The following is a 12,732-nucleotide window of genomic DNA, read 5'->3' as shown; positions in this document are numbered from 1 at the left end:
CACATGTAAATCCTGTAACCAGATACTTGTTCAACCAAACAGCAACATTGTAGCCCCATAATCATTTGCATAACATCTCTTTGGCCCTCCCACTTTCTGTGAATAACTTTGCTTTTCTCCATTATCATATTTAATAGCAGCATCATATGCTGCTGAAGGCTATCTGTTTTGCCAGAGCTAGGTTATCCATCACCCTGAAATTCAGAGAATTCACCCCGCTTAGTCCCCCCAGTTAGGGAGTACATTAAAAGTTCCCGTAAGCTGGCACGTGCCTGGGGACCACAGGATGTGCTATTGAATATCAGGAGCCATTACCCACTGAATTCTTCTGAGGATTTCAACACTCACCAGCTAATTCAGATCCCAGTAGCTCTAAAAGGAAACTAGTCTGTTTGTAAAAAAAAAAAAAAAAATACATTTTGCTCTTCCTTTGGGCAAAAGGGCAACGGTTTGCTAGCTGCCCCAGTGATGTCAACGAGGGTTGAAGCCTTCAAACAGGTGAAACCACATGGAAAGTTGCCAGGGACTTCTGGGAAGGAGAAGGAAACGTCAGCAGCTGAGCTGCACAGGTTGCATGGAGTGGGGCCCGTCAGAGCTTCCAGGACAGGACCGCAGCTGATGGTGGCGCCAGAAGACCCAGGCCCCCGATGAGCAGGTCAGAGGAACTATCTCGTTCGCAGGGACCAGCCTTGAAAAGGAATGCATTCTAACTAAAGTGCCCAAAGGCTGAAGTGTCCTCTAAAATATTACCTTTAAAGCCCCATAGTGAAGGGACTTCCCTGGTGGTCTGGTAGCTAAGAATCCACCTACCAACACAGGGGACTTGGGTTCGATTCCTGGTCTGGGAAGATCACACATGCCTGGGAGCAACTGAGCCTGGGCACCACAGCTACTGAGCCTGGCGGTCTCAGAGGTCTGGAGCCCATGCTCTGCAACAAGAGAAGTCACCTAGGTAAGAAGCCAGGCAGTGCGCGGAGAGCAGCCCTTACCCATCCCAACGAGAGACGGCGCACACAGCAACGAGGACCCGGCACAGCCAAAATAAATACATAAATGACTTTAAAAAAACACATTAAAACCCACAATGAAGACATCAGTTCTTACAGAGACCAGGCCTTTCCCTACCTGTGGATGCCTTTCTGAGAGGAAGGTCACTTTGGGTGCTAGAGAGTGGGAATGCAGGACGTGGATGTTTTAAAAATCCCCTCACCCCAGCCGAAAGAAGTGAAAGCCCCGTCGCCTTCCCTGGAAATGAGACTTGGCAAAGAAACCGTGATTTCGTGTCTTTGATCATGACCTTTTGGTGCACCACGCATATTCTGTGTCTGCCCCCAGTCTTTTGTATGAGAGGCAAGAGAGAGGAGGTGGAAGTTGCCAGTCCTCTTGAAGACTGGTCCTCTTAGAGAATGGGCATATTTAGCTTCTGAATTGTACTGGGCAAAGGAAGATTCAGGGTCAGCCCAGATTCTGGGGGCCCTTAGCTGTAGGCTCATCCTGGGAATAATGGGTGGATGGGACCATCTTTGGAGTCAATGACTGCAGCTCACAAAGATATCCTCCGTTCCTTTTGATAGCTGTCTTCCTCTAAAAACCCTTCTGTTGAGAATATGCTTTGGTTTAGCCAACCAGCCTCCTGCGTTTCTGCATTCAGAGGGTTTTCAGTTGCAAACAAGGCCGTAACAAATAAGATGGCGCCTGTATTACGTGCTGTCATTGGAGGTGTGTCTTCAGGCTAAATTCCTAGCATAGGCAGTATTTGGCCAAAGGGAAAAAAACTTGCATTCATAGCCTCAGGCTACCTCATACATACTAGTATTAATCTTGCCTCGTACTACAAAATGTCCTTTTTTAGGGAATTTTCCGGTGGTTCAGAGGTTAGGACTCTGCACTTTCACTACCGAGCGCACAGGTTCAGTCCCTAGTAGGGGAACTGAGATCCCAAAAAGCCCCCCGACACGGCCAAAAGGAGAAGGAAGATGTGACTTTAAAGCACGATAATCCATTTCCTTACGGTTCTGGAGGCTAGAGATCCAAAGTCAAGGTGCTGGGAAGGCCAGGCTCTCTAGGAAGACTCTGGGGAGAATCCTTCATCGCCTCTTCTAGCCTCCAGAGCTGCCGCCAGCCCCGGCCATCCCTGGCTCACAGACCATCTCCGCCTCCTCGTCACATGCTCTTCTTCCTGCGTCTGTGCCTCTTCTCTTCTCCTAAGAGCACTAGAGCCCACACTGGGTTTAAGGCCCACCCTACTCCAGGATCTTAGCTTGGCTTGATTCCATCTGCAAAGACCCTATTTTCCGGATGGACAGAAATGTGGGAGAAGCTCTTCACCCAGTGCTGTGAGTGTGTGCTGTGACCGTGTGCTGTGAGTGTGTGCTGTGTGTGTTATGAATGTGTGTACCGTGAGTGTGTGCTATGAGTGTATGCTGTGTGTGCTGTGAGTGTGTGCTGTATGTATCGTGAGTGTGTGCTGTGTGAACCGTGAGTGTGTGCTGTGTGTATTGTGAGTGTGTGTACCATGAGTATGTGCTGTGAGTGTGTGCTGTGTGTGCTGTGAGTGTGTGCTGTGTGTGTTGTGAGTGTGTGTACCATGGGTATGTGCTGTGAGTGTGTGCTGTGAGTGTGTGCTGTGTGCTGTGTGTGCTGTGAGTGTGTGCTGTATGTATTGTGAGTGTGTGCTGTGTGTGCTGTGTGAACCGTGAGTGTGTGCTGTGTGTATTATGAGTGTGTGTACCATGAGTATGTGCTGTGAGTGTGTGCTGTGTGTGCTGTGAGTGTGTGCTGTATGTATTGTGAGTGTGTGCTGTGTGTGCTGTGAGTGTGTGCTGTGTGTACCGTGTGTGCTGTGTGTATTGTGAGTGTGTGTACCATGAGTATGTGCTGTGTGTGCTGTGTGTGCTGTGAGTGTGTGCTGTGTGTGTACCGAGAGTGTGTGCTCTGAGTGCGTGTATGTGGTTTGGCTTTACTGTGTTGAATTCCGCGCCTCGATGTCGCCCCTTGCTGGATCCTTGCAGCTCCACAGCCAGCAGCGGAGCCTGCTGCCCAGCCTTTGGGACTTTGCCCGACTCCTGCGTGGAAACAGCACTGAATGTTCTAGTTTTCATTCTGCATAAAGCTGAGCATTTTCCTTCTGTGTTGGCCGCACATATTTTTGGATAGCGCATACCTTTGCCCGTTTTTTCTAAGGAGCTCTGGGGTTTTTTCCTCCTCTATTTTTCCGATCAAACTTGTCCAGGATTTTTCTTCAGTTCTTTTCTGCTTTTCTTTTTCTGTGTGCGGTGGAGTTTTCATGGCCAGTTAGAAGGAATCACGGCTCACACTAGCTTCTCTAATCCGCAGAGCTCTCTCCCTCTCTCTCTGTTCTTCACGTAAAATGTTTTTGTCTTTGTTTTAATATGGAAGCTTGGTTTCTGAAATTTCCTGACTATGTTTCTCTTCTTCAGTTACAGGCAGACCCTCTCCATGTTTCTCAATTGCCCCTCTTCTGAAAAATGTTCATTCCACTCCCAGACATTTCTCCTGGGTACAGGCTGTTCTGGAAGGAAGCGCTGGTAGGTCTGTTTTGAGAGTCAGTGGGCACCAGGGGGCCCACCCGCCTTCAGCAAGGACCACTACAGTCATGAGCTGCAGTGGTCAGCAATGCCCGCCCCCCACGTTCAAATCATGCTTCTCTGCTCTATTGTGAAAACCCATGGCTATCCTGGGATTTTCCTCTTCCTGTGTCCATCAGATGCTCCTTTACTTGCTCGGCTTTTTCTTGCACAGACACAGAAACACACACGTCTTCACGCTGGTAATGGCTTGTTCCCATTTGCTTGTATTTTGAGTTCTGAAGAATATCTCGTGACCCAGTTTTATTAGGGCTTCCCTCATAGCTCAGTCAGTTAAGAATCTGCCTGCAATGCAGGAGACCCTGGGTTCATTTCCTGGGTCGGGAAGATCCCATGGAGAAGGAAATGCCAGTCCTCTCCAGTGTTCTTGCCTGGAAAGTCCCATGGACAGAGGAGCCTGGGGGGCTACAGTCCATGGGGTCGTAAGAGTCAGACACGACTGAGCGACTAAACCACCGGCACCAGTTTTATTGTAAGTGTTACCTGCAGCTGTCTGCTTCTCTGCCTGGTTGCGCTGGCTGTTCTTACGGAGGAATTCACAGAGAATGAAACAAGAGACGCCAGTCAACATGGCCATCTTCACCTGTCTCCGCCCCACCTTTAAGGATTCTTTATGTGTTCCAGAAACTGGCTCTGTGTTTCTGAGCTTTATTACGAGTACTTTCTAGCAGAGTGTGTGTGCGTGTTTAGCAATGCATAAGGCGCATTTTGGTATGCAGAGTTTCTTTTGTAATATGTACGTGTTCAATTTTACTCAGGTATTCTTTCAGATATCTGGATTTTGATTCATGATGAAAAAACTTTTCCCCATAGAGGAATTCACTCATGTTGCCTTCTAAAATTTAGAATGTGTATGATTTTATTTTTCACATTTATATTTCCAATTCGTTTGGAGTTTATTGTCGAGTATAGGATAAAGAATGATTATTCGATTTTTTTCAGCATGATTTATTAAAAGGCCAGTCATTGTTCCAGCATTTGAAATCTCTATCACAGACTTAATTTCCCTGTGTACTTGGGTTATTTTTGGACTTCTGTTGACCCGTCTTTCTATTCATACACCAACGCCCTGAGTTTTTCCTTTCAAAAAATGCTCTTTTTTATACCATATTATGGTATAAAATTTTTATACCATATTTTATATACCATTTTAATACCATATTTTATACAATATTATGAAATATTGAAGACATACCAAAAGGTTTAAAGAGTGATACAGTGATGACCCAGGTACTGGTTATCCAGCTTAAGAAAGAAGAAGAATCGCCATAACAACGGAACACCCCCCACCCCCTGCCCTGTGTGTGTCCTTCCCCATCACAGCAGCGGAAGCACTGCCGGCTGGGCCTAAAGGCACAGCAATAGAAGAGAGAAGGAGTTAGGCCGGCAGGCAATAGAAGGAGAAAACCATTCGGTTGCAAACGCGTCTTACTTTCCATGAATAAAAGAAGGGTGGCTCCGATTCAGGAACCCAAGAGAGACGTGGAGAACTATTCCAGAAATGATCACCGTCTACCGGCTGCATTTCAGAGCTGCTGCGGGCCAGCGCCTCCCGTGTGCCCCCAGTTTCCTTTCTTTGAGCAGGAGCATCTACAGAGACGGTCCTGTGCTCATCCCACCTGCCGTGCTCGGGGGACAGGAGATGTGTCTTCTTAGTTTCATCTACAGATGAAGATGAGCTGCATTTAAATGCACCTGGAGGCCTGTTCACACCCAGATCTGATTCAGAGGGTGAGATTATGGACTTTGGGCTGATGTAAAAATGGAATGGGACTTTGGGGGTCTTGAGGGGAAGGTGAGTGTACTTTGCATCTGAAAGGGATGTGACTCTTTGAGGGCCAGAAGGCAAACTGCGGTGGGCAGCCTCTAAGATGACTCCAACGCTCCTCCATTTCCAGGAGCCACATCCTTGCCCGTTACTCACAGCTTTTCCACAAAGTGTGGGCTGCACAGCAAAGTGACGGGATATCGCGGCAACATCCAGTCACAAAAAGGTGCTGGGGGTCATCTTCTGCGCTGCCTCCCACTCTGAGGAGGTCAGCTGAGGCTGGCAGCTGGTCTTTCGCTGGCCCACCTGGCAGGAAGCTGAGCGACCCTCCAAGGACCACACGAGGGCGCGGAAGGGCTCCATCCCCCTGGGCCTCGAGATGAGTCAGGCCCTTAACGACAGCCTGTGAGAGACCCTGAGCGGAAGCCCAGCTGGAGCACACCAGGATCCCGAACCACAGGAAGTGCGAGACGATAAACGTCTATGGTGTCGTCCGCTGCTTTCTGGGATTCTGTCTTTTATAAGCAGTTAATACAGAGCGGAGCAGTAAATTCTAGAAACACTAGAAAGCACAGACCCAGGAGAAACGTCTCTTGAGAACACGGGTGGCCTGGGACAGAGGCTGGGGTACTTGCTGCCGCGACCACCTTTGGGCTGGTGCCAGGCGAAGAGCAGGCAGTGAGCAAAGGAACTGACTCGACACAGTGGAGTGAGGGCATCTTGGCGGGAAAGCGGGTGGAGTGCAGCCAAGTATGGAGGCAGGACGGAACTGAGAGGATCAGGAGGGACGTGGATCCACAACGTGGCCTCAGAAACTCAGCTGTGATCTCCCGGCTGTACTAAACTTGTTCCCAGACTGCCACTGGCACTGACCCCCAGGAGTCACGTAGCTAGAGAGAGTACCTGCTGGTGTCATGGGGTTCCCCTAGTCTCTGTGCAATGCTGCTGAGAAGGTGACCTTCGGAGTGGGGCAGCCCCGAGTTCAAACGTCTCATACTTACTAGCTGTGTGACCTTGGGATAGATATCTAACCTCTCTGAGCCTTGGTTCTTCATTTGTTGTTTGTAAAGATTGCAGGAGATGATGCCAAAAAAGGGAAGCTTAATACACGGTCATTCAAATCCAGATGAATCCAGTTTAAAAATCATACTTAGCTCTATCTTAGCTTCCCGAGTGGCTCAGCTGGTAAAGAATCCACCTGCAATGCGGGAGACCTGGGTTCAATCCCTGGGTTGGGAAGATCCCCTGGAGAAGGGAATGGCTACCCACTCCAGTGTTCTGGCCTGGAGAACTCCATGCACTGTACGGTCCATGGGGTCGCAAAGAGTCTGACGCGACTGAGTGAATCTCACTTTAGCTCTGTCAGACTCTGTCATCCCCAGCCTCCAAGATATGCAACGATGATGTTTGCACAGCCTCACCCTCGTTCCCACTGACCTTTCTTTGGGCCCATCAGCCTCCCCAAAACCTAGGAGGAACTTGCCTGGTGCAAACCAGGCTAAGGTTCCGAGAAAGCAGTGAAGGAGCTAGGCAGATTCCTCTGGGGGTCCCAGGCCTCCTTTCTGGGAAGGAGGAGAGGGTTTCCCAGCTGTCCTGGGGAGGCTGATCATGACCTTTAGCCCGAGCCCTGCACACAGGCTCTGACCATCCTCCACTTGCTTGGACCATCAGTGCGCCCTATAAGAGACTGCCAGCCGGAAGAAGCCGGACAGTTTAGAGACAAACACAAGGCATACAGAGGAGGACTCCTGGGAAGCACAGAGCCTCAGGTTTCCACTTGAAAAAGTCGTTTGGAAGAGGAGGAATTAACTGCCCTGAACTGAAAAATCGAGGATGAGGTAAGGACAAGAATCAAACTCTTCAACCCAAGTCCTGTAAAAATTCTTTCTGCAGAAGGAAATTGAAGATTCTCACGGTACGACAGCGTCACCTGGTGGGAAAATCTGAGATGGCACTTAGAAGGTTTCCAGGGTGCCCCTGCCTTTGCTTTGGAGGAGAGACACAGACAATGACTTCCCCAGGACCATGATCCCTCCAGAACTGGAGTATAACGTCAGCTTTCCACTCTGAAACATTAAAGAAGCTGTGTCTAAAAACCTTGTGTGTATAAGATTATGGGATATTCCAACTCAGCATCCACGTGGCTTGTGGTTCAGTCTCAAGTCAAGCCCGACTCTTTGCGATCCCATGGACTGCAGCACGTCAGCCTCCCCTGTCCTCTACTATCTCCCAGAGTTTGCCAAGATTCATTTTCATTGAGTCAGTGATACCATCTAACCATCCCATCTTCCGCCGCCCCCTTCTCCTCCTGCCCTCCATCTTTCCCAGCACCAAGGTCTTTTCCAGTGAGCTGGCTCTTTGCATCAGGTGGCCAAAGTACTGGAAGTGCTGGATGCTTCAGCTTCAGCATCCTTCCAAATGGCTGCTTCCATCTGGTTAGCAATAGTCACTTCGTATTTTCCCAGGCAGGGGACAGGGACTCACCTAATTCAGTGCTCAAAAGTGGCCTTGCAGGGTTGCCCAGGTGTTAGCTAGTTTCAACAGGAGAGGGGATGAGGGACTCACCCACGGTCAGTGCCAGGACCCTAAGGCTTCTGCTGCTCTAAGTTGCATGGGAAACAAATGACGGTTTCAGCTTCAAGTTCCCCAAATACCCGATGGGTTCTCCTTGGTTTCCAAAATTCCTACATTTCTTTCCCCAGCTGAAGACTGACTTTCTTAATCAACTCCAGAAAGCACTGTGTTTCTAGGAAAGTATAAATTATCTCTCCGTGAGAGTGTGTTGATTACACGGGAGGTGGGCTGGGCGCTGGGGAAGAGTTAGCAGCAGGAGCCTCACACTCTGGGCCGGTGGTTAGCACAGTCCCCAGGGCGCAGGGTCACTGGGTCACTCTGGTGACTTCCATGCAAGGCCACACTGAGCCTCTCAGCTGGGAGATCAAGGGGAACTCGGTTTATTACCACGTGTATGTTGTGGTTATGAGTCCTGGGTTAGGCTTGGGGGTGTGCTGGGACTTGGGGAGCCCTGAGCAAGCCGGAGAAGGCAATGGCACCCCACTCCAGTACTCTTGCCTGGAAAATCCTGTGGATGGAGGAGCCTGGAAAGCTGCAGTCCATGGTGTCGCTGAGGGTCGGACAGGACTGAGCGACTTCACTTTCACGCATTGGAGAAGGAAATGACAACCCACTCCAGTGTTCTTGCCTGGAGAATCCCAGGGACGGGGGAGCCTGGTGGGCTGCCATCTATGGGTTCGCACAGAGTCAGACACGACGGAAGCGACTTAGCAGCAGCAGCAGCGGAGCAAGCCGGTGGAGGAGGAAACGGCAGCCCACTCCAGCATCCTTGCCTGGAGAATCCCATGGACAGAGGACCTTGGCGGGCCACAGTCCATGAGGTCGCAAAGGGTCGGGTGTGACTGAAGTGAATGAGCACACAGGTGCGCACGAGCGAGCAGGAGGCAGGAGAGAAGGGACAGAGGCAGAAGCGCCCGAGGGAGACGCTGTCTGGATCCAGCCTCTGCAGGTGCTCAAGATGGAGCCTGATCACGCCTGTGAAACGTGGCTCCTCTTTGCTGAAATGAAGGCCGCTGCCCAGCTATTCAGCCCGGTTATGCAAAGCTGCTCACCAACTCTGACCACTGGTGAGGACTGGCTGTAGTCCTTGTTGAGGGAAGATGCTAAAACCACATCCAGGCTCCACTGGAAAGAAGACTGTGCTTGATTAGCAATGGCTGCAGCAGTGGAAGGACCCAGAGCTTCAGATGGAGCGCGGAGTCCCAGCAAGGTGGGAACAGGTTGGGTTCCAGGTGGTCCCGCTGCTGCAAGGAAGAACCAATCCCATCCCCATGCTGGAAGACATGTTTCTCAGACTCGGTTTCCATCACTTTTGTTATTAGGATCACACATGACGGCTTGCCTCAGAGAACCCTGCCCCTCTGCCTGACTGTGAAGCTAAAGAGCCTTTTTCAGGACCCTCTCCACCTGTAGATGGCAGGCAGGAATAAATTAACACGTCCCCTGCCTGAGGCTTGCCATTCTAGGAGATGTTTGCAAGATGAAAGGCCTTTGTACTTGGCTTCTCACCTCCCCCATCTCTGATCTGTAAAATAAGCTGACATCCAGACCCCGTAAGATGGTTATTTTGAGACATCAGTCTGCCATCTTCTCCATCAGCTGGCTTTCCAAATAAAGTTGCATTCCTTGCCTCAACACCTCATCTCTCAGATTTATTGGCCTGCTACAAACACAGCGAGCTTGGACTTGTGGTCACACGGCAGCCCAGGGAGTGTGAAGAGGACGGAAGTCATCAGCGCAAACAAGGAGGAAGGGTCACAGGCCAGAAGGCAGGTGTCCAGGCAGGAGTACTGGTCCCTACTTCAGAGAGCACCTGGGAGGTGTCTCCATGGGCATTCTGTCCTGGGCTCTCTGAAGACAAGGGCAGTTCTGGCTGTGCCCCTGTCCTGATGTCTGGGTACAACAGGGAGCAGATCCCCACAGGTGGGGAGGCGAGAGCAACATCCTTATACTCTTGGTCTTGGGAAAGGTCCTCTTCACCAAATTGCTCCCAGAGCTGAAAGCCCTTGCTGCGAGATGGAGATGTGGAAGGAAATAAAGAGAGGACTGATGGACAGTGAGGAAGGGCAAGCCAGGCAAGGTTCTGGTCTCAGCGAATAAACGAAAGGAACGTGAGCACACAGTCAGCACTCATTCAACAGAAATTTACAGAGAACCTTCTACATCAGACATGCCCACAATACGAGAGTGCCGCACTGCCCCACGGAGTCGACAGAATTAAAGTAAAGCCAGAAACCACAAAGCAAAATGAGCTGCTCTACATTCATCTCATGTGGCTGCCAAGAGACACAGCTTCACCCGGGAAATAAACGGTGAATGTGACAAGGGGCTTTCAGTGATGACGTCTTCCTGCGAGACCACCCAGTTCCCCATCTGTCACGGCTCCGGCTTACCCTCCTCCCTCTGCTGCTCTTCCCCGCTTCATTTTTAATGCCTTTGCTTCCACTGCCACCATTTTTTACCACTCTTCTTTATTCCTGCAAACTTTCCCGAACATTCATCTGCCCCTAGCTCCAGGATCTTTCAGAAGTTTTGCAAAAAATGTTCTCTCTTATTATTCACCTGTGAATACAAGTGTTAGTCAAAAGGGGGAAAAAGAGACCAAAAAAGAGAGACATGTCCTATTTTTTAAAGTTTGGATTGTTAAAGCTAAGACTTGGAGCAAAAAGAAATCACCATTAAAACAATTTTACAATATTTTTAAACATTTTAACAGAGTATTGTTTCACTCATCATTTATCTCCCTAACTTTACAAGAGTTTTTAATTCTATGTTCCATCGCAATATTTGGACTTCCCTGGTGGCTCAGATGGTAAAGCGTTTGCCTACAGTGTCGGAGACCTGGGTTCAGTCCCTGGGTTGGGAAGATCCTCTGGAGAAGGAAATGGCAACCCACTCGAGTACTCTTGCCTGGAAAATCCCATGGATGGAGGAGCACAGTAGCTTACAGTCCACGGGGTCACAAAGAGTCAGACATGACTGAGCGACTTCACTTCCACTTTGTAATATTTATCCATAAATCTAGTCTGGAATATACTAATAGCCAAGAGGTATATACCATATTATTTTCCATATTTTTCTTAACATTATCTCAGAAAGACTGCTTTTATAAAAACTTGATGTTTATGGGTTTGATAGCTACAAAACACCCCCTCGAGTTGACTAAGCATGACATGTTAAACAATCCACTTATGAGACATTTTTGGTGGTTGTTGTTGTTCAGTTGCTAAGCCGTGTTCCACTCTTTGTGATCCCATGGACTGCAGCACGTCAGGCTTCCCTGTCCTTCACCATCTCCGAGAGTTTGTTCAAATTCATATCCACTAAGTCAGTGATGCAATCTAACCATCTCATCCTCTGCCACCCCTTCTCCTCTTGCCTTCAATCCTTCCCAGCATCAGGGCCTTTTCAAATGAGTCAACTCTTCCCATCAGGTGGCCAAAGTATTGGAGCTTCAGCTTCAGCATCAGTCCTTCCAATGAATATTCAGGACTAATTTCTTTTAGGATGACTGGTTTGATCTCCTTGCAGTCCAAGGGACTCCCAAGAGTCTTCTCCAAAACCACAGCTCAAAAGCATCAGTTCTTTGGCACTCAGCTTTCTTTATGGTCCAACTCTCACATCCATACATGACCACTGGAAAAACTATAGCTTTGACTAGATGGACCTTTGTTGGCAAAGTAATGTCTCTGCTTTTTAATACACTCTCTAGGTTGGTCATAGCTTTTATTCCAAGGAGCAAGCGTCTTTTAATTTCATGGCTGCAGTCACCATCTGCAGTGATTTCAGAGCCCAAGAAAATAGAGTCTGTCACTGTTTCCATTGTTTCTTTTGATGCTATTTTTTGTTTGTTTGTTTGTTTATGGCTGTGTTGGGTCTTGGTTGCTGTGCTCGGGCTTTCTCGACCTGTGGTGAGTGGGGGTATCCTCTAGTTGCAGTACAGAGGCCTCTCACTGCAGCAGCTTCTCGCTGCAGAGCACGGGTTTCAATAGGTGTGGCACACAGGCTTAGTCATCCCACAGCACGTGGGATCTGTGGGATCTTCCCGGACCAGGGACCTAACCTATGTCTCCTGCATTGGTAGGTAGATTCTGTACCACTGAGCCACTAGGGAAGCCCCGAAGTTGTTTTCTTCATTTCAGTTTGTTCATGGGTACTGTATAGAAACACACCTGATTTTGTATATTGATCTTCTATCCTACAATCTTGCTAAAACCAGTTATCAAGTCTAGTTTTTTCTAGGGGATTCCTTAGGAGCCAGATGAAACGTTGAGATTCTGAATTAGCCACCCTAACTTTTCCAACCCCCTGTCAGTGATCTCCTCTGAGGAGACTTGGTAGAGAAGGGGCGGCTTGCACAAGGGGCTAAGCCAGGGGGAACAGTGTGAGACCTGCATCCTCCAGCCTTGGGGGCCCACACTTCCCTTCAGCATGCTGACCCATCCTTCCTGGACAGCCTCCCGCATCCCTAGAGGCAGCATCCCCGGGGAAAGGTGCTTCCTTCTGCTGGTTCCTTCCCTAGTGCCTTGCTTTTGCAACGTCTTTGTATCTCTTCTGAGTCCTTCCGCCTGGAATTACTGCAGTCATTACCACTCTGCCCTTTACCATACCCTTTTCGTTTCTCCTATCATTCAAAGTTTAAGGGTAAAAAGATGATGGTGCAGAATCATCAGGAACAACTTGAACCTGAGTACCAGCCAGCACAGCCCTGGAAATCAGTCAGCCCTTCACTGCCGTTTAGAGTTCTCTGGGTGAAGATCAAGTCTCATCTTAGGCCCCAGT

The sequence above is a fragment of the Ovis aries genome, chromosome 1 (genome assembly GCF_016772045.2).
Source record: "Ovis aries strain OAR_USU_Benz2616 breed Rambouillet chromosome 1, ARS-UI_Ramb_v3.0, whole genome shotgun sequence".
NCBI lineage: Eukaryota > Metazoa > Chordata > Mammalia > Artiodactyla > Bovidae > Ovis > Ovis aries.
Note: the sequence above shows the minus strand (reverse complement) of the source record.